Here is a 20,963-nt window from a genome sequence, read left to right on the forward strand (position 1 = left end):
TCTTGAGGTTTATGCTTCTCTGAAGACAAACATGTACAGTAAAAGTTAAATTAATAGCCCAGGCTATTATTTACTAAAATCACTGAACTCAACAGGCTTATATTTGGGAAAGGTTTCTATATGAGATGGGCTTTTAATTCCTGTCACACAAAACTTGCTAGGTAAAAATACAATCATATTATTTATTTAACCTTTTTGTGACCTGCGCAAATTGGCTCTAATTGAGACAGGCCTTATTTTGTTGTCAAAATATGTTGCCTGATTGGGTTAGTAAAAGGGACTGGGCGTCTAATTGGGACTAGGCTTTTATTTTAAGTTTTTTTGGTATGTTTCTGCAAACCTAGGCAGAAAAGGGTGTTATGGGCAAGATCACAAGGGCTGGCAGAGGAGCTAATGTGCACGCCTCCCCAAGTGGTATGTTGCTAGGTACACGTCCTGTTTCCCTGATGCGTGGAAGGACACAGTGAACTCACTATCGATGACACTTTAATATTTTATTTTTATCTTAAATAGTGGCGTTGCTTGAAGTTTCTCATTTTGAAATTAGTTTTCATGTTACATAAATCACTTGTGTTTTGGATGTTACACTGTCCGTGATGTGTCTGCAAAGATATGACACCTTGCCCTTTGCTCACCTGCACTTGTCCTCAGCCCTCTGGAGCTCTTTGTGTCACTGTTGCCGGGCAAAGTGGTGGTGTCAGGGGCATTGCATGGAACTGCCCTGGGGCTCACCGGTGGACAGTAACCTGTAGACTGTTTCATTATTGGACGCAACTACCATGAAGTCACCCATTAGTTTGTAGACTCAGTTTAAGGGCTTTTTTTTGGGCATTTTGGCTGGTGCCATCATGGTTTTTGGAGCCAGAAGTGACCACATTTTGAGCGAGGGGTGAATCTGACTCATGGTTATATGAGTTTTATGAGGTAAATTAACTCGTGGAATATAACTGGGGGAAACATGTTTCAGCTTTCATAACTAACAGCAGAGAACTTGAAAGCTTCGAAGGGAAACTACCAGTCATCAAGGTTGTAACTGCCACATCTAACTACTATTCATGAAATTACAGCTTTCTAATTATGTCTTTAACAAGGAAGCCGTAAAATACAAGCTGGGTGACTTCCTGCTCGTTCCCCTCAGATAAGAATGAATATAATTTACTGAAATGTTTCTGCTCTGTTAATACTTCAGGAAAACAAGAAAGTTTTCAAGACTTCTCTTTTGTAATGATTCTCATTGTTTTCCAAGGTTGTGGACATTTATGGCCACTGTCCTTCGTCTTTGAGTTACTAACTGCTTTTAGCTGCTTTTTTGAATCTGCAGCAGTGTATCGCACACATAACAGGCTTTCAGAGTGTCATACCAGAATTGCCCATGATCCCGTCCTACCAGCTGTCCTGTTGACACAAACACTGTGCTGTTACTTCCTGTGTGCAAATTTTGAAAAGGTATAGGAAAAAGTTAAGAAATTTTCTCTGTAATTACATATGGGAACCCTTTTCATTTTCTAATCAGTCAAACTAAAATTATTAAGCACCAGGACACATTTAATGAATCTGATCAGGTTCTCTTTCATTTAATCTGAATTTTATTTCATTCAAAATAAAATTGGCAGTCTGTTTTCACAATTTCTGGGTTTGTTTTGCCTTCATGGCATTATGTTTTTGGGTTCTCTGTCTGTCTATCCCGTCCCGTTCTCATGAAAGTGATATCTTAAGTCTTTAAGGATTTTTTTCAGATTTAAAACACCTCCACTTGAACTCAAGCTAATTATATTTTGGTGGCCATAGATCAAAGATCAAGGTCAATATGACCGTTTCTGTCTAATTCTTGTAAATGCGATATCTCAAGAACACCTGAAGGGAATTTCGTAAATATTTGAATAGATTTAAGTGTGAACTAATAAGATTTTTGTAGTCAAAGGTCATGGTCACTGTGGCCTCACAAAGCATGTTTTTGGCCATAACTCAAGAATTCCCACACTAATTGTGACAAAATTTTACACAGATGTCTAAAAGAAAATAACGATAAAGTTAGAACATTTATATCCAAAAGATCAAAGGTCAACTTCACTTTGACATCATAATAATATGCAAAAACACTTTTCTGGCTATTAGTCCATATCATATCTCAGGAACAGACTGAGAGACATTTGGTCAGGTACTAAAATGGTGACTAATCTCGGTTACCCCTCTTGAAACTGTGCTGATTGTATAGATCCTCCTTGTTGCTGGGGAAAGATGTTTGTAAAGCATGTCTTCACAGACATGGAGGTAAACTGTAAATATTACTTGACTAGTGTGTGAAGGCACACAACCACATGGAGGTAATTTTAGTTTTTATCAAAAACTCTTCCACTGGCAATTTCTGCCTTATGTTATATACTGTTCTTGTTTGAGCGGATATGTGTAGTATACAGAGTTGAAGCAGGCTGTGTCGTAGGATTCTGTGGTAACTGATCTCAGGTGTCCTCTTCATGGCTATAATACTCCACTGTACTGTATAGCTTTGTTTTTGAGCTGGAACTGGCCCTTGTGCCAGCTCTCAAGCCAAGCTGGTTAATCACACTCCCACACACGGTGCAGTCTGTTAGGAACAACAATTATCATCTCTGCAATGAGCTGCTAGATATTGTTTTTCTTCTTGGAGATTTCCATCAACAGAGAGAGGAGCTTTGTGTGGAGTGATACCGGTCATGAACCCCTTATTACAACGGTTTGCTCTGTCTGAATTTTATTTAGATCAAGATTGGTTTTCTGAGGGTCCATTAACTGAATATTGGGGACTATCACGCCCACAGTACCCAGGCATCTTCTCTTCCTCAGAGTTGACAATTGTGACTTTTTTTCTTTCTTAAATGGATAATTATTTTGTTCATCACCTTTGAAATGGCAGCAATTTATTATAAATGTATGTAATTTAATCCTAACTAGCAATTCTCCTAACCTGACCTGAGCTAATTAACTTTGTTATTTTAATGTGCACAGTAATTACAAGAGGGCATTTGTCTCCATAATTTAGAATTAAATACTTTACAGCTAATTATCAATGCAAGGTGATATACTGGCCTGGGTGATCTCTTCTCAGTGTGAGCAGAGTTTAGATAAAGCATTTCAAAACTGTCTGATGTGGGATTCAATCGTCTCACAAGACACACCATTGCTCCTGTCTCAGTGTGAGTCGTACATCATCTCCACAACATGTACAGTATCAAATGAGACGATGTGACATTTGTAAAGTCACAAAAAAGAGAGGTAATAAGGTAACAAGTCAAGGCTCTGAGAAGAAGGTTGCTGAGGGACTTAACATAGTTGACATCTCGTCATAAACTCTAACACGACTGTATGCTTCCATTTTGGGCATTTAGCTGACACTGTCACTCAAAGGAAGTTGTACGAGTACAGTAGAGCAAGATTAAGTTCTTAGATCAGCTACTGCAACAACACAGCATGATACTGTGTTGAGTGTGCGTATTTCTGAGCTTATGTGTCTGTGTGGGCACAATCCTACTCGCACAAACTGTGTTCATTGTCAAAGGAGGACTTGTAACTGCTGCCTGAATTTTGTTTATGGATACGCTACTTTTTTTCCTGTTTGGCAAGTGTGACATTCCTTTATAAGACAGAAAGCATAAGAGGAGGTCAGGGTGAATGGGTCGTTGTCTAAAGAACAGAGGTTATGTGCCATACGTCATATGTGTTGTTTTGGCAAATAAAACACTTGGTGAAAGAGTAAAGATTTCTCCCACTTTTGGTTGAATGCCTCCTCACAGGACAGGCACAGACACCCAATCGTGCTGCCCCTCGATCGACAACACCTCCCTGCCCCCTGCAAACAAACGCAGTAGTTGATTGGTGAAAGGGTGGCGACGGGGGGGCTCAGTTGGTTGGTGAAATCAGGCTCCTCCTACCAGGATCAGCTGATAGCAAAATTCAATCACAATAGCCAGTTTCAACCTTTAGAGGGCAGTCACTATGCATATTTATACACAATATGTGGAATTGTAATACTTTGCACTCAAATTTCAAGAGTTGAATCTGAATCAATCACTTCTAAATACCCATATATATTGCTTTTCAACTGAAGAAAGTGGTTTGGGGGTTTAGTTACTCTTTAAGGCCAAAGGGGTGTGCAGATTATTATTATTATTTCTTTTTTTTTTTTTTTAATTAATTGACTGCCTTACATATCACACGATGTATCAGAACTATCTAATGTATGTTTTTAGGTCTATATAGGAAGTCTTGATAATGTTTTTCTTAACTCCGGCATCCCAGTCAACAGTTGGTTTACAAAAATCCTTTGTGAGTGTCAGCCAAGAATATTCTTAAGTAAAAGAAGAAGGGGAGTTTAATCTCAACAAACACCTTGTTCAGAAGTGAGCCAGGGTCACACCAAGTGTTCACCCCACAGGCTCTGTATAATTGCCTTCATGCTCATGCCTCTGCCAATAAAAACACCCAGCAGTGACTTTGGAGTGGCAGCGAATGTATCTCCCCTCACTAGCTTTTGTAGCGTATGGGCTGGTTGGATTGCCGCTGCAGATTCCCTGAGCATCTATTTTTGATGCTGGTGCCAAAGTGGGGCATCAAGGCTAATTTGAATAAGTGCCACTGTTAGTCAGACCATCAACATCAGCATGAATGCTGCACGGCTGTTAAAAAATATAAATATACACTGCAGGGGGATTAATCATTAAGATGTAAAAAGAAAATTAGCCGTCCATCATCCTGAATGATTCGGAAGGTTGATTGCTCTGCCTGTCAACCCTCTAGATTAGATACTGCTGTCCGGGATGTCTCCCCCATTTCCTCCATTTCGGATTCAGAATTATTTTGCTTGCCAAGCTCAGAATACATAAAACAACTTCAGCCGAGTTGGTGGATAATATGCACACAACTGAAAATGGCATGTAAAAGAAACAGCAACTGACTTACCAACTGTCTGAGAGACTTACAGCCGGTTAACTGTGCCTATGACTCAGTGAAGAGGTTTCAAAAAAGTGACACCGTCCTCCTCCTCTTCCTCCTCCTTACAAAATGAATAATACTATACAAAAAGAGCAAATCCAGATTGTACATATGACATGGATACTAATTTACAGACAAAATCTGTCACACAATTTGATATGAAATTAATAAGCTTACATATCGCTTACACACAATAACTGAAACTGCTATCTGTGTGAATGTATTTGCTATCTATACTCTCAAATCTGTTTAGATAAATATTCCTACTTTCAATGTAAAAGGGCCTCCATTGGACATTTTTTTAATATGTAAGTATGGAAAAACTGCGGCCATAATTATAATGGTGGTTGTAATTATGTAGTCATCGTAAACTGTACTGTAGAAACATGGCAGTGTAACATGTTGTTTTCCATGGACGAGGACCAACACCCTCATTCTTAGTTTTAGGTTATTATACACTAAAGGAAACATACCTATTATATTATACTCCGTTTTTCTAGTATTTTCCCCTGAGGGCACACTGAGCATTTGAGATTTTTAGTCTTGTAACCCTAACCATCCTGAAGCTATAGTTTTGTTTTTCGAGATCACCAAGATCTTTCCTGGTGTAAAGTTAATCGAACTTTAAAGTAAACAAATTAAAGCAATTTCCTGAGGAAAAATAGTCATTGATGATGTAGAAACTAATTATTTTGAGCGAAACTGTCTTGAATACTGGTAGATTGGAAGTAACAGTTTGAGTACAGTACACTGAAACCTGCAGTATAATAAACTTTTTGCACAACTATTCAACTTAGGTCAGAATAACTTTTTATTTCACTTTAATTTGGGGTTCTTTATTATTCATTTAAGTCAAATAATTAAGTTATTTCAAAGTGTCATTCGTTCACTAATAACTGCATAATGTAGTACATTTATTTTATTTAAAATGACATAAGAACAAAAAAAAACAAAACACATTTTTTGTTGCTGACATACATGCAACATATCCGATGCATCATTTCCATTCTAAATATTTTAATATATTTGCTCAGGTAGGCCAGGCCGACACTTTGAAGGTTTTTTTTTTAATAGATTTTGAGTTTTGGAAGTCAGCTCACCTCTACCCAGGTTCAGAGTCACCTGTTGAATGAAGTTAAAATGCAGTTTATAAACTTGGCCAGACAGGAGGCACTTTGCCTGAGGACGGTTCTTCAGTTCATCCATGACAAACCTGCCTTCCAGCCAGGTTTTGGGCCTCATCTTCCTGAAGGCAGAGGACTCAAACAGGAACGTCTTTGAAGGCTTTCTCATCATCAAAATCCCAGAGACCAGTAATAGATGTAAAATTTTACTTGCAACACTCCCTTATGCATTCTGTTTTTTGGGTTTCTTTTTTTTTTTTTTTAACACCATGGCTCCTGGGTTACTGGCTGTCCATTTTTGAAGCTCTATGCAAAATATTTTGAAGAAAAATACATCAAATCATCTTGCAACCATTTTGGGTATTCAGTGTGGGGACAGGCAAGGTTTTCCACACTTTTTAATACATTTGTTTATTTTTCTTAAATGTAAAAAAATCCCAAAAAAAGTATGTGGGAAGAAACCGCAGAGGAAATTTCTCTGAAAGGCAGAGAGTACAGAGTACACCACATAGTTAGTAAAATGGTCAACATTACCTTATGAAAAGTTCCCTTAACTACAAAAATTCATCCACCTTTGTTCATCAAATAGACCAACTGTTGATCGGTGTTACTAGTTTCTTAATGTTCATTAGGCTCACAGAGAAAGCACATCAAAGAATATTCTCCCTAAATATGAAACAAACAAAGTTTTCAAAAAGCAGTCTTAAAAAGTGCCTAAGGTTTATCATAATATTTAACATGTTGATATAAAATGTGGAATACCATTCAGTCACATAAACAAATTGTTTAATGAATTTTAATTAAAGGGATACTGGCAGTTGTCATCCAGCTTTGCATCATAATAATGTTGGTGGTATGTGTAAATGAACTATGATAAACTTCCCTCCATCTTGCCAGAACCTATTTGTAGTATGAAATTCAACTGTTAAATAAGATTGTTTGTTACCAGCCGCTGCCGTATTGTTTTCTGGATGTGCAACTTACATTACATCATCCATTTGCAGGAGTGTTAATTGGTCCGGTGCAATTTGGTAGTTATAGGTTTTCTGCCTCTTGAGAAAAAGCCAATGCTGCAGCCCCTGCAGTATTTGCGTCTGTCTATTGCATAGACAGCCCAGTTTTATGTAAAGACCATTTTTCCAGTAGTGAAACACTTCTTTGAGCCTAGGTAAGGAGAAGAAGGGGAAAATGACATCTCCCCTTCAACTACATTGCTGTCAAACTGGTTCATGTTCATCCAGCGATGGTCAAAAAATACGTTAAACAGAGAAAACAGCAGCAATTTTTACTGCAGGTATTCTCAGTGTGTCCATTGGTGAGGAGAGAATAAGGGCTTTTATAGGGAGATACAGTCCTACACACATTGTTTTCTTTGCAATTAAACAAACCCTGATCATGGCCAGACACTTTGAGTGAATTAGCCAATAACATGCTGGCAAATTGCTGCAATGCTGATGGGGGTGTTTCAGGCTAAAACATGATTTATTTTAGTCTGTTCAATGCAAAGATGCTCGTGAAAACAATGTTGCCCTAATAACAGTAGATACGCTCAGATTTCTAAGTAATGCAATCAAATTTTCAGTAATTTAAATTGTCGAAGGTGAGAATACTCTTGGGTTAGCATCTGTGCAGAAAGTAAGAATTAAAGACGTAAGTCACTAAAAGCAGGAAAAACGTTTTGCAGATTCATCCCGTATTGAAATTCTAGACGCGCATGCTTAAAACCAAGCCATAATCTGTATCCTTGACCTGATTCTAATCTTAAAATAACACTTTTAAAAATGAAAATCTGTCTTTTTTTTAGTATAAATTATTCAACCCGTGTTGGCTCAAAAAGTGGTTGTTAAAACTTGTTAATGGGATGGCAGCTTGGTTTCACAGGTGTTACAATGGATTTCATTAGAGACCTAAAACGTCAATTTCTCAAAACTCAACATAGCTCCACACTACCTCTATGTCACGCTGTTGCCTCATATCTCAGAAGCTCCTGTGGAAGTAGCAGATGTGCAAATTCTTGTTAATGCAATGAATGTCCACCACAGTGAGAATTCGGATCAATAATAGAAAAGTAAATGGTGACAGCTTGATGCTTTATTTATGTAGTTATTGCAGCGAATCTGTGCTGCTATTGTAATTAATGTCAACTGCTGCGACTCCAAGCTGAGTTATTGTTATCTGTGAAGGAGCAAGCTACAACTTTTTTAAAGATACCTTTAAACCCAGAAGACAGAGAATTTTGAGATTCACAGGGAAGATTTTCAGTGTATTGCTTTAACTATTTAATATCCTTTGTAAGAATTCAGTCCTGGCCAACATTTACTCCCATTTGAGTGTCCTCATAAGCTCTAAAAATCACAGTAGTCCCCAAAAGGAACAGAGAGTACACACACACTTTTTTTTTACTTCCTGACTTACTAACAGTACATGCTTTGCCATTTCTTTAAACAAAAACCAAAAGTTATAACCCTGAAATGTAATTTTTTTTGTTCCGTGCAAGCACATTATGTCCTCAAATAAGATTTGACTCCCCAAAATGTGATTGCATAAGTAGATTTTAGTCCCCACATGAGTAATACAAGTATGCACACACATAATTGATGCACAAAAACAAAATTATTTTTTCATCTGTTTATACTGTATATTTTATTATTGTGAAGAATAATTTTCTCAGCCTCATCACTGTGTTGAATAATACAAACGTGTGAGTGAGGCTCTGTGCCGCGGTGTTCAGTCGTCTGCCTGAAGGTCATGGCCCCTCTTTCAAATGAGGGCCAGAGGGCACAGAGACTTGGACAGCAGGACACATCCAAAGGGAGTTTCCACACATAATGGGCTCTAACACTCTTTGCAGAAAGAACAGGGGATGTTTACTTTGTTGACTGACCTTGCACCCTCTCACTCCCTGCAGGACAGACATTGATTGCGTATGATCTGGTCCGGCATCCGAGCTGTCGGAAGCTGGGTTGAAGAAATGACATGCACTTTGACAGCATGTTTAAGAAACAAACAATACTATTATTTATTTTTTTTAAAGCATATTCTAGCAAAGACATATCAACATGGAAAAAGTGGTATTCAATATATAAGTGAATATTGTTTTCTTTAATTTGGCAAATTAAATGCAAATTTATCAGTGCAGCTGAGAACAGGCATACTCAAATATTTGTGTTTATTAAGAAATTAAAATTATATATTTATATATTATAATTATTTGCCTGGTTCTAGACCTTGGAATCCAGCCACTTCATTGATTCGACTGATTAGCCTGGAGTCGTGATATATAACAGCGGTTTCTCGGTTAAAAAAAAAATAAACAGTGAGCACCACAGGGGAACATGATTAGTCAATCAGCTTCACGGGTCGGAATAACGCTGTTGTAGTGTGTACCGGAACCAAGAAGTGGTAATAACGACAATTTCAAGCACAACACAAGTCAGGCACTACATTCAAGGCTGTTCATGAAATCCCAGCAAAATCAGAATGTTGGCATTACCACTCCTCAGTGTGGACTTAAAAATTACATTTGAATCATGTGGATACCTTTGTCTCTAGAGAATGGTTTGGGAAAATTGATTCACCCTCCCCCAAGGAAATCAAAGTGTATACTATATGGGACTGAAGATGAAAACAGAGTGAAACGAGTTGATTACTCTGTCATTCAGTGCTGAAAAATAAGGACATCACTTCGCTTGAAATGGCTCATTTAACTTTAAAAAACTCACAGACGGTTCAGTTGACAATTCAAAAGTAATATGCACCTTGTGTCAAATGGAATTAAAGCATCACCAAAGTAATTCTAGTTAGAGCTACGAGTTAAACATACAGGTACAGCTAATCAGACTGATGTCAGCGAGCAACCGAATCACCAACGCCACCAAAGCACTAATCTGGAGTGTGTGAATTGCAACAGACCTGTCAACACTGAGGGATTTTTAGTTAGTGAGATGTTTGAAGGAATGATGACTGATCCGTCAGTTTTTCTTTCGTTAACCTCATGTTCCTCAGTTTTCAGCTGAACTCAAAGTTAATGAAGCTTTCTAGTTGTTTCGTATTTGTTGGCTCTTATACACAGTGATATATTACATCGTACTTTCTGCAGTTGCGAATGGATGAGCTGACTTTAATGTATCTTTAATTATGGTTTTTGCATGCAAAACAATCAAAAGATAGATTGCAGAGTTAACATTATGCCTTCGTGCCCACAAAACAACACTGGATTCATTTAATTTTGGCAAAGTAAAAACCACTGTGTCTGCACACTTGCTTGAATGCAGGCTTGTTTCAAAGTAAATTCATGGTGATTCATTAAAGTAAGATGGGACACCCTGCTGATGTGATTTTGGACCCAGTTATTATTTTTGATAGTACCCAAACCCATAGTTGAGTCTCTATTGTAACGACAATCCTTTAATGCATCTAGCCCTAGGCAATGCACAAAATTTGGGAAATGATGCAGTGTGCTGACAGTGATTACAATAAACCTCCTGCTGCTCTTGGATTTGTTAAAAAAATGACATTATTTGTTGGTTTCGGTTTGTGGTGAAAATCCAAACTTTTGATAACATTTTAATCTCTTCCCAAACTAATGCAGCCCCAAAAAGCTACTGACTGAACACATGCATTTGCATAAAGAATAAAAATGAAAACTCCTGATTCATTCAGTCTAAGTCTTTGGATTTGGTAACGTGAAAACACCTTCGGCTTCATCTGAAAGGGCTTTGAAAAACAAACAGCAAGTTCAGCAGATTTGACAAGTGGGAGAAGAAGCATGATAGATCACCTTGAGAGCACACAGCACTCCTCACAAATCCATTTCAACCATTCGCCTTTGCATTTATACATGTGAATGTAAATATTTCCTCTCCCTGTTATGAAAGCAGAGGCAACAATAACAAATGTACACAATCTACGTATATATTTAATGGTCATGCAAGCAGATGTCAGTAAATCATGGAGCTTATTTCCTCACTGATGAATGGACATAAATGTATTCAACAAACATCACAAGTAGTTTCCAAAACAATATTCTTTCTCTCCCTGTTCTTTTGTTTAAAACCTTGACAAATGTTTTCTACACTGTTGCAGTCCTCACGCTTGAATCTGTTGCTTGTCGATTATTCTCTCCACACTGCCGGATCACCGGAGGCTGCATCAAACTGGGACGGGATTGTTTGAGGAACCAAAAACAGCATGTCATGTCTTAGACTTTGATCCATCTGTTTTTTATCTTAATTTTCGTCATAAATTATCAGCTGTAATTTACAGTAACAATGCAACTTTAAATGAAAGGGCTATGGCTTACTAACTAGAATATAATTTTTTAATGCCACATTTTTTTTTTATTTATACCAATGAGATAAAGTATGCTGTATGAAGGAGACTGAGCCACGATGGCACCAATCAAAGTAGTTAACTTTGCATCAGTTAAAGTGTCTCTGCTGGTATTGATTAAACCTCTAAAACTCTCTGAAGTCTCTTTAACATAAAATGACCTATTTAGATGTTTTTTTAAATTAAAAAATGTCTTTATACCTTAAAATAGCTCAGATGTAACTTTACACCTTAGCCTCATTTAGGATGCACAGATCCATAGATATGCAAATTAGCTCCAGCCTCCATCTCCACCCGACCCTGAGCTGCTTGCCTGCGGCTCGAGTGCACTGCTCACCTTGGACTCTGCCCGTGAGTCTCCTCAGCTTTAGAAATGTCAAAGTAGTAGTAGATAGGAGATAACATGAGCCTTCAGCTGATTACGTTATAAAAATGCTAATAAAGTATTGTTTGTTTTTGATAAACATTGTTTCTGAAAGCCAACTCTGACAAGTGAAAATGAAACTTAAAACTTATCTTATGCTGCCTTATGCCTCGTTTTGCAAGCTGAAAGGATCTGTCCCTCTGCTTTGTTGGTCACCCAGCGCGTGATTAGACAAACAGAAGCGAGAAAAGTAAAGAAAGCACAAAATTTTTTGATTTTGGTCACTGGACAACAAAATGGATAACAATCACACACATTGGATTGTGTTGTTAATGTCCTAACTGGCAACTTAAGACAGTCTTCCGGTTTTACTTTTTGAATGGTGATTACACACTACCACCATCTAGTGGTATGGAGGGTTATTTCCTGTCATGCAGGTGCAGAACATACGTTCTGGTTGGCTGTTGGCTGTAATCTTCGCAGTATTATGTGCAGCTTTTTAGCTTAGACTTGAGTGATGTGAGTCAACGCACCAGTTGGCTTACGTGACAACTAGTTCTCTGAAGTTGGTTTGGTGTTTCTGGGCTTTTAGGTTTGTGACGTACGAAACCTTGGAAGTCAGAATCCATTTTTTTTTTATCAAGGTGATATGTGAGATATTGTACTAAAAACTGCAATTTTACTTTTTGTACATTGAGTCTTGTAATAGAATAACACTGTTTTCAACTTCAGTATCAATATCCTCTGCCATCCGTATAATATAAAATATGTAATCAGTAAGCCAGCTAACTGACTGGTTAAAGCATTATTTGAGTAATGCATGTGCTTAGTGTTGAAATTCTGAAACCAAAACAGAAATAATTCAAGAGCAAGAGGAAAGCCTAAATTAAAGAGTGATACAAACTTGGGTCGGCTGAAATAGGGTCACCACGTACCACCAGGGCACAACACTGTAGCTCTCCGGTCTCTGGCAAGGAACAGAGATCTATAGTTCAGTTGCATTCTGGTCCCTAAAAAACAGGGAACATGAGTCCCGTGCTGGACGTGCACCTGCTGAACACCTGCATGACCTTTTTCAAAGCAGACATTTTGAGTCGTTATGCAGCAAGAAAAGCACAGGTGGTTCAAATAATATTAACAACGGCTCTGTTTCATTTGTGTGTCCCGCTGAGCCGACACGCTCATAACTAAGGACTTGGAATTAGCACAGCCATCATCTTTAATGTTAATAGTTACACCTGTGCCTTTCCTGCTATGACATGTCAAAATGTCTGCTGTGAAAATGGCCTGTTGCATAAAGACTGCAATTACTTCACCCCACGAGGCCGGTCATCTGAGTGGAGATCCCACCTCATGAGGATCAGGCCAAAGGCAGCAGCATCTCAAGGGCTAGTGCCTGTGTTTCTCTCAGGAATATGGACTATAAAAGAATGTGTCTGTGATCCCTTCAGATGACAACAACCATCAAATCCCAAAGGCTGGGTCACAGCTCCTGGACATATAATAGCGCAGCAAAAAATAGAACCAAAAGACACTGTCAGTATGCTCATTTATTGTCTCTTGCATACATCTGAGCAGAGAGTTTGAGTTGGAAACATTAGTTTCATTACCAAAATATTATGAGAACTAAATATGATGCTTAATTTTGTGTCCGTCTATTGTGATTGTGTCTTTTAATTACCTCTGCCAAGGAGGTCATGTTTTTGGTGTTTGTCAGCAGGATTACGAAAAAAACAACTTATTTGAATTGGTGGAAGGGTTTAGCATTGGCCAAGGAAGAACCTATTGGATTTTGAGGAGGATCTGTATCACTGGGAGATACACAAATTATTTTTCACTTTTGTTAAACTTAACATATGCACCAGAGTGTTGCAAAGGTCTGATATTCAAGACCCCGTCCCAGTCCAGAACTGCAACGTGCAGAACCGCACCCGCTTCTCTACCTGCACATATATCCAATTAGTTCTGCAGCCCGACCCGCCAACACAAGATGCATGGCCCAACATGAATCTGCAAATCATTCCATAACCATGCACTGTGATAACAATAACTCACTTAGGCAGTGAGTTTAAAATCATCATCTTGGGACATTTCATTCACGTGAAACTCAGATAATATGTTTGAAATGGAGTTACGTCAGGGAGTACAATTTAAGTAAATACTTTTTGCTTATTCTTATAATATTGAGCAGCACATCTCCACAGTTATCGTTCCTGTTAGTAATGCACGTGATTGAAGCGGCTCTCATATTCCAGCTGGCAGAAGACAGAGCTGACGCACAGAGTCAGCAGTCAGAGGATTAAAACGTTAAAATATTAAACTAAATTATTATTATAATTTTTTAAAATATAGTTTTCATCCAACACATCTCTTGTTTTTTTGGGGGTTTTTTTCAGAACCAAACACAGAAACATAATCAAGGAAAAATACCACCCACAACCTTCTTTTTTTGGTTGGCTAGCAGGTACATGATTTTAATATGCGTGCGGCTCATACCTCAGACGTCACAAGCAAACGCGGTGGTGGCAGAGGCAAAGGCGGAGGTGGCTGCTAGCAGTGCAGTGCTAACTGGGCGGCTGTGGATCAGGAGGTAGAGTGGGTCGTCCTCTAATCAGAGGATTGGCGGTTCGATCCCTCAGCTCTTCCTGTCCTCAAGTGGAAGTAACCTTCATTAATGAGTGAGTGTGTGAGGATGGTTACTAAAAGTGGCTCATTGTACAGGAGCTTCAGTCACCTGTGTGTGAATGTGTGAGAATGTGTGTGTGAAAGTGACATGTATAAAAGTGCTTTAAGTGGTTGAAAGACTAGAAAGGCGCTGTACAAGTGCAAGTCCATTTTTCATCCATTTAACAACGGCAACAGAGCTGATTCTAGGGGTTAGGTCAGATGTAACAGAGTACTGAATTTTTTCTTAGGTTGGTAAAAGCATGACACGTGCCTTTACTGTTGGATTGGTTTAGGGTTTAGGCGTAAGGAGTGAGATTGGGTTTTGGTTTTGGCAAGAATATCATGGTAAGACAATCAGATTCAGCCGCCGATGGTCACGTCTTTCTGGCTTTACATTTTACACAGACCTCATTGCAGCGCTGTTTCTATGTCAGTTCCCGGGTCATAGGTGAGACTCTTTCTGTGATACAGAACGGCGAGGCCACAGAACGGCATGATATTCCCACCTTGAACAGGCAGTGTAAATGCAGCTACAGTAATGCAAAGTAGGGCGAGTCATGCTTTCGCCTTCCTAGGACATACAACTCTCCACCAGAGCAACCACTGGGGACCAGAGAGTGGGTTATGCTCCTGCAGTGCTGCTGTCCAGCTAACGTGGGTCGAGACGTTGTTATCAGTGGTATCGGTCGTATGAGTGCCATCAGTATTTGGCCTTGCACTCACCAAGTGGCCCTCTAGTTCCTTTTATTGCTCCTTCTATTGTTATCTGCATGTGCTTTATCACAATATATTTTTCCATTTCTATTTTCCTTATCTACATAATAATAAACTGTATAAGTAGCCATGTTATTAAAAGATTAATATTGTCGTTATTATTTAATAAAACCCAACACAGATACTTACTCTCAGTCAAGTGTGCTATAAACAGGTGCTGTATATGCCCACTTGCACAACTCCAGGTGCACAGCCACACACACACACACACACACACACACACACACACACACAATGTCATGATGACACCTCATCAGCCAAGGGCAAACTGCCAGCCAGCTCACACTCTGCCTGTCTCAGAGAAAAGCTGTGGATTTGTCGAGCGGCACTGGGGTGGACATCACTATCACATAGCCACCAAAACACATTAGATACATTCTGGCATACCCAGCTACACCAGTCTTCTCTCCCCCAGTGCCAATTTAAAAAATACAGTAAAGTCAGGAAATTGTAAAAGTGTTCTCATACTGTTTACTGTTGAATGAAGGGAATCTGCAACATCCTACACAGATGGCCTCTTCTTCTTTTGGCTGTAAGCGTATTTTATGTAATGGTGTAAGGAGAGAAGAAGTATGTACGTTGGTGGGAGGTTTAGTGATAGAAAAAATGATGCTGGTAAGAGATGTTGTCTCCCTCAGGGTCGCTTCAACAGCATGAATGTTTGCTGACATATTGACCCGAGGCTTACAGGTTATATGTTGACCACAGTCGTGATTTCAGGAAAGCTCAACGGGAGAAAAAAAATCACGTTTTTTAAATAAAAAACATCACTGCTTTGCAACACTGCATTGTAAAATTGTTTACAGTCGTTACATTTGCTCATCAACATGTTTTCATGTAGTCGTTTGCACTTTATGCGTCTTTTTGTCCTTTGCATCGCTGCAGATTTAGAAGTGTGTAATTTCAGTTTTGACAGTGGCCTACGGATTAACAGGGTGTGAAAAACAGACATCTCACTATCAAAATGTTCACAGTTTTGGCAGCTTGGCACTGACAAGGTAGCCATATTCATGCTGTCAACAGGGCAGGTGAAAGGTGACACTTGTTAATGATAGGAGTCTCTTGCAATTTCCTGCAGAGTTAAAAAAAAAAACAACCAAAAAAACATTGCCCTTTTTAATGAAGAATTGAAACAAATGTCATAGCAACATTTGTTTAAAAGAATCATTCTTAAACTGAATTTAAATCAATGAACTTTTCATAGATCAATGCCATTTCCAGCTCACTGTTTAGTAAAACATTTTGTGTAGGTTTGTAATGATTTGAAACTAAAAATATTCTAAATACCAGTGTTTCTTTTCTTATAAAAGCTGAAATACTTTGGTTGTAAACTTCAAACAGCTGTTAGTTGGCCATGCTTGGATTTTTTCCCCCTTTTCGTGTACAAGATTCTTCATCCGTACAGAAGGGGCAGCAACTGGCTATTTTGCAATTTCTATGCACAACCACCTGGCCAAGGTGAATAAAGTTTAACTAGTGTATCGCTTGAGAAATTTCACAGAACTCCCAGGTGTGACTGCATGCATGTACATGTGCGTATTTATGCAAACAAGACTCCATTACCTTGATTGCTGTAAGCATGAATTTTAGGATCCCAAAAAAATGAAGGATGAAAGTCCCTCTTATTTCTGTATATGATTATCATTTTTAAAGCTCATCTGGCATCAGATAACTTTAGAAGAGATCATAAACCATGACTAACAGTTGCCTTAGTCAAAGTCCCTGTAAGTAATCATATCAAAATCATTTTCTTGATGTAAAATATTTTCATAAATCTTTGGTGATGTCATTATATGCAGATATACAGTATGAACTTTAAAAAATTACACTCTTTAGATAAACACGCACAAAGGGAACTCACATATACTGTAGTTCAAAGGTGTCAGATATGTTGTTGTTGAAGGTCAATACAACCTCCATCCCTTTACCCAGGTTTTTATACACATTTTTAAATGTCTATTCCTCTTGTAGCGACCATTGATGCAAAAATCCATAGCAGTCCATTTAATCATTTTCGAGATAGACCAAAGACCTGTCTGCCATTGTGTACCTAGAGCCTTGCTGCTAACATGGCTAAAAATAAGTGGAGAGCACTTTATTGTACAGTACAGTTAATGCACTCTACCATTATTTGCGAGGTAATTGTACACTAATTATAGGTGGCAAAAGTTAAAATGATAGTTGCCTCAATGACCTTAGCTCTGGCACATGTACTCAGGTCCACAAAGTAACATAGAAAAAAAGCTACAAAGTGTAAGAGGTGGTACATAGAAGGTATTTACCTGCCAGGAGTAACATGACTGACATATGACAGATATATATCAAAAATAAATACTCTGCATTCTTTAATTTAGTTTATTTGCACAAACACATGTATAGAACAGACAGAAAAGGGAAATAAATTATGCACACTGTGTAGGAGAGGTTGGAAACCATAACGGCTTAAAGAGATACCTACCCTTTTTAATAACTGTAACCATTCAAAGAAGTAAAAGATCAAAACAAAGATTGCATAATTTATCAAAGTTTCAAGACAAAGCAGCATGCACACAAGCATACCAAGTTGACAAAATTTACAAATGAGAAGTTTGCAATTAGGACAGAAAAGTGCATTACAGATAAATCAGAGAGTGCTGTGAATCTTTGAAAACCAGTCCTTTTCAGATGTTTTAAAATAACAATAATGCAGGTATTGATTGTAGTGATTTAAGTAGGTTGTTACAAAGAGATGGTCTTTTATATTTACATAAATACTTATTAAAGAAAGTCCAACAGTATGGAAGATAAAAATCTTAAGAGTGTCTTATGGAATATGAGTGATTGTCTGGCAAATCACTCAAACATTTTTTTACTCTGGTTATCACATATGATTTGATAAGTTACTGAGAAGAAAAATGGAAGTACTGTTACTACTATTCTGTGTGTAAAAGGTGACACTTGGCCGTAAAAAAGCGGAGGCCTTTTCGGTGTAATTATACATTACTCACCACATAATTATTCACCCTACACATTGGATGTATTTGAATACATTGCTTGGCACATAAGGAGGGCACATATACAGTCAAGAATATGTAGAAATCATAAAAGGTAAAGTAAGGACAGTGTAGAAGAAGCAGTAAAAGTATAATAAACCTGCAAGCTTAAGAGCAAATGTACAAATACTTTACTTTTTATTAATTTCTTGCACAAAATTGCGGGAAGCCATTATGATCATGTGTGGTGTGTGGGTCTGACACCATATAGAAATCTAATTCCAGATGATGGATGGTAATGACAACCATCCACCACCCTACCATCCAGCACCAGTGTTGCAATCAATATCACTGTAATCATCGCTGCGATGGATGCACAGAAAATAACTTAACTACTTCAGTGCAGGGACATAATATTATCCTCCTCATCCTTGAGCTCAGTCCTTTCGTCTCCCCTCGCTGACACACTGTAGTCGCTGTTATTGTGTGACCAAGTGCTTTCCAGTGAGCAAGGGCAATCCAAGGCATTATTGAGGCCGGGGCTGGCTTTGGCTGACACTTGTAGCCTGATTCAGCGTCATCATATCCCGCATCTAATCTCTTTGTCACCTCCATCGCCGAAGCGGCCAGATCTCCCTCCATCCTGCATGGCTGGTAACGCAATTAATTTGCTCCTTATCAATCCACGGGCTCCTTCTTGGTGTCTCTCATCATTCAGAGCGGTAAAGGGGGATCAGAATGTGAGTGCACAATTTACACTCATCAATATGAGATATGAAAAGTGTTAATAGTTTCCTTTAGCAACTATAATGGTGTCGTTATATCACAGATGAATTAATTCACACAGCTAGCATTCATCAGGAACATGGCAGTTAAAGGTTTTGGGAGGTTATCGCTACAAACAACACTCCTCGTACCATGTGGGGAACATTGATCTACACTGGAGCGAATCCTCCTTTTTCCCAGCTGTAATTGCAATGCAGCTGAATGCTTTGCCACAGCACATGGAGGGTATAATTGAGACTACCTGTCAGGTCTGATGCCTGTGCATGACTATCATACAGAACACACCAAGCTGCAGTACTCAGTTCAGGGACATGAATGTTTAAAATCACAGCGAGGCATCTGCCTGCGCCTCTAAAGTGGATTTAAACCAGACACCGTCATGTGGCATGGAGCTGCTTTTACTCTTCTAACAAATCAGCTACCACCCAAAGTCCAAACTGGCAGCTGTTGAAGTCCCTCCATTATATTTCCTGTTGTGTTGTTTGTAATTGAAAGCATACCAGTACCTGATGATTTGTGATTTTTTTTCTTTTATTGGTGGTCGATGAAGTACCTGAAAGAAATACTTGGGTAAAAGCACAGAATTTTTATCAGACAATGGCTTTGGTTGAAGTTAAAGTCACCTATAAGAATATTACTTGATTTAAAACATAAAAAACAGATATATATATTATTTTTCCTTTTCCCATTAAGTTATTATTATTATTATAGTCCAATGTCAGGAAATGTTATTTTTCTGAACATTGAAAAAAAAAAGTAAAAAAAAATACATTACTTGAGTAATTGTCTCAAAATACCTGATATTTACTATACCTGAGTATCAAAAGTAATTTAATTATATTAAATGTACTCACACATTGAAAGTAAAAGTGCAAGTAAATTCTGCTAACGAAGTTTATTTCTCCTGAACTTGTACACCACCTTAATAATGGAGTGTACATCACACCTGAAGAAAAATTAGTTTTTTTTTTCTTTTACAACTCAAAGGATAAAAAGAACAAAATCCACTCTTCTTCTCCATTTCCATTTCTTCAGTTGTCCACTCGTCCCCTTCCTTCCCTCCATATTTTGTGTTAAGTAATTTAAGTAACTCAGATGCTTAATTTTTTAGATAGAACTTTCTTTTAAATGGGTATAAAACATTTTGCTGTCAGCCCCATCAACAGCATGCATAACTGAGCTTCTGGGTCTGTTTCAGCAAACAAAGCACACGCTGACTGCCGTCTACCTTATGTAATACACTGACTGTAGAAATATCTCATACAGACCCACTTCATAAATCCCCAAATTATTCCTTTAAGTAGTTATGGCTAACATGTGAGCAAACAGTTTTTTATTTTAACATCCAGCAGATACTGAGACAAATTAACAGTGATTGGAGTTTCCATCCACCTGACAAATGTAAATCCAATTTTCACTTCACTTTAGCTCTGTTTTGTATTTTTACCATCTCTTAAGGTAAATATTCGGCTCTTTAGCTACTGCATGCTCTACTTTGTTCATCAGCTAGTTGTTAATTTGTCTGATTATTGGTGATGGACAGGTAGTGTACATTGGGTTTATCGGAGCTTTTTTTGCTGAAAACAGCTGCTGCTTTGCCTGCAAACACTGTAATGAGCTCAAAGAAGTTGAAACACTCTGTAGAACTGAGGGGAACTGCAGAGTTGTGGATAATGATTCTCGATGAATCTGCCACTATGAGGGACTCCTTTCCCACACACACAGTCATTTAATCATTTGTTAAAAGTAACACTGAAGTAAACTACACATAATTAAACGAGTAGTTTAACTGCATTTTGTAGTAGCTTGATTGTTGTTAGACTACATTCATATTTTCTCAGTGATACAGGATGATTTTTTTTGGCATTTTTGTGGAGTTAACTGCTGAAACTACAAACATTTTATGACCATTAAAGTAAAAGAGTGTTGTTGTTTTTTTAATCTTTAATTTGACATCGATTCTTTAATCCTTTGACC

General features: G+C 38.1%; 1 long non-coding RNA gene across 1 annotated transcript in view; it reads left to right on the plus strand.

Moving 5' to 3' along the window:
• Positions 1 to 20,963, plus strand: part of LOC148188850 (uncharacterized) — a 111,658-nt gene that overhangs the window by 67,993 nt on the left and 22,702 nt on the right. The window lies entirely within an intron of this gene.

This window comes from Plectropomus leopardus, chromosome 8 (assembly GCF_026936395.1).
Source record: "Plectropomus leopardus strain MGB_pleo_1.0 chromosome 8, ASM2693639v1, whole genome shotgun sequence".
In the NCBI taxonomy this organism is placed as follows: Eukaryota; Metazoa; Chordata; class Actinopteri; order Perciformes; family Serranidae; genus Plectropomus; species Plectropomus leopardus.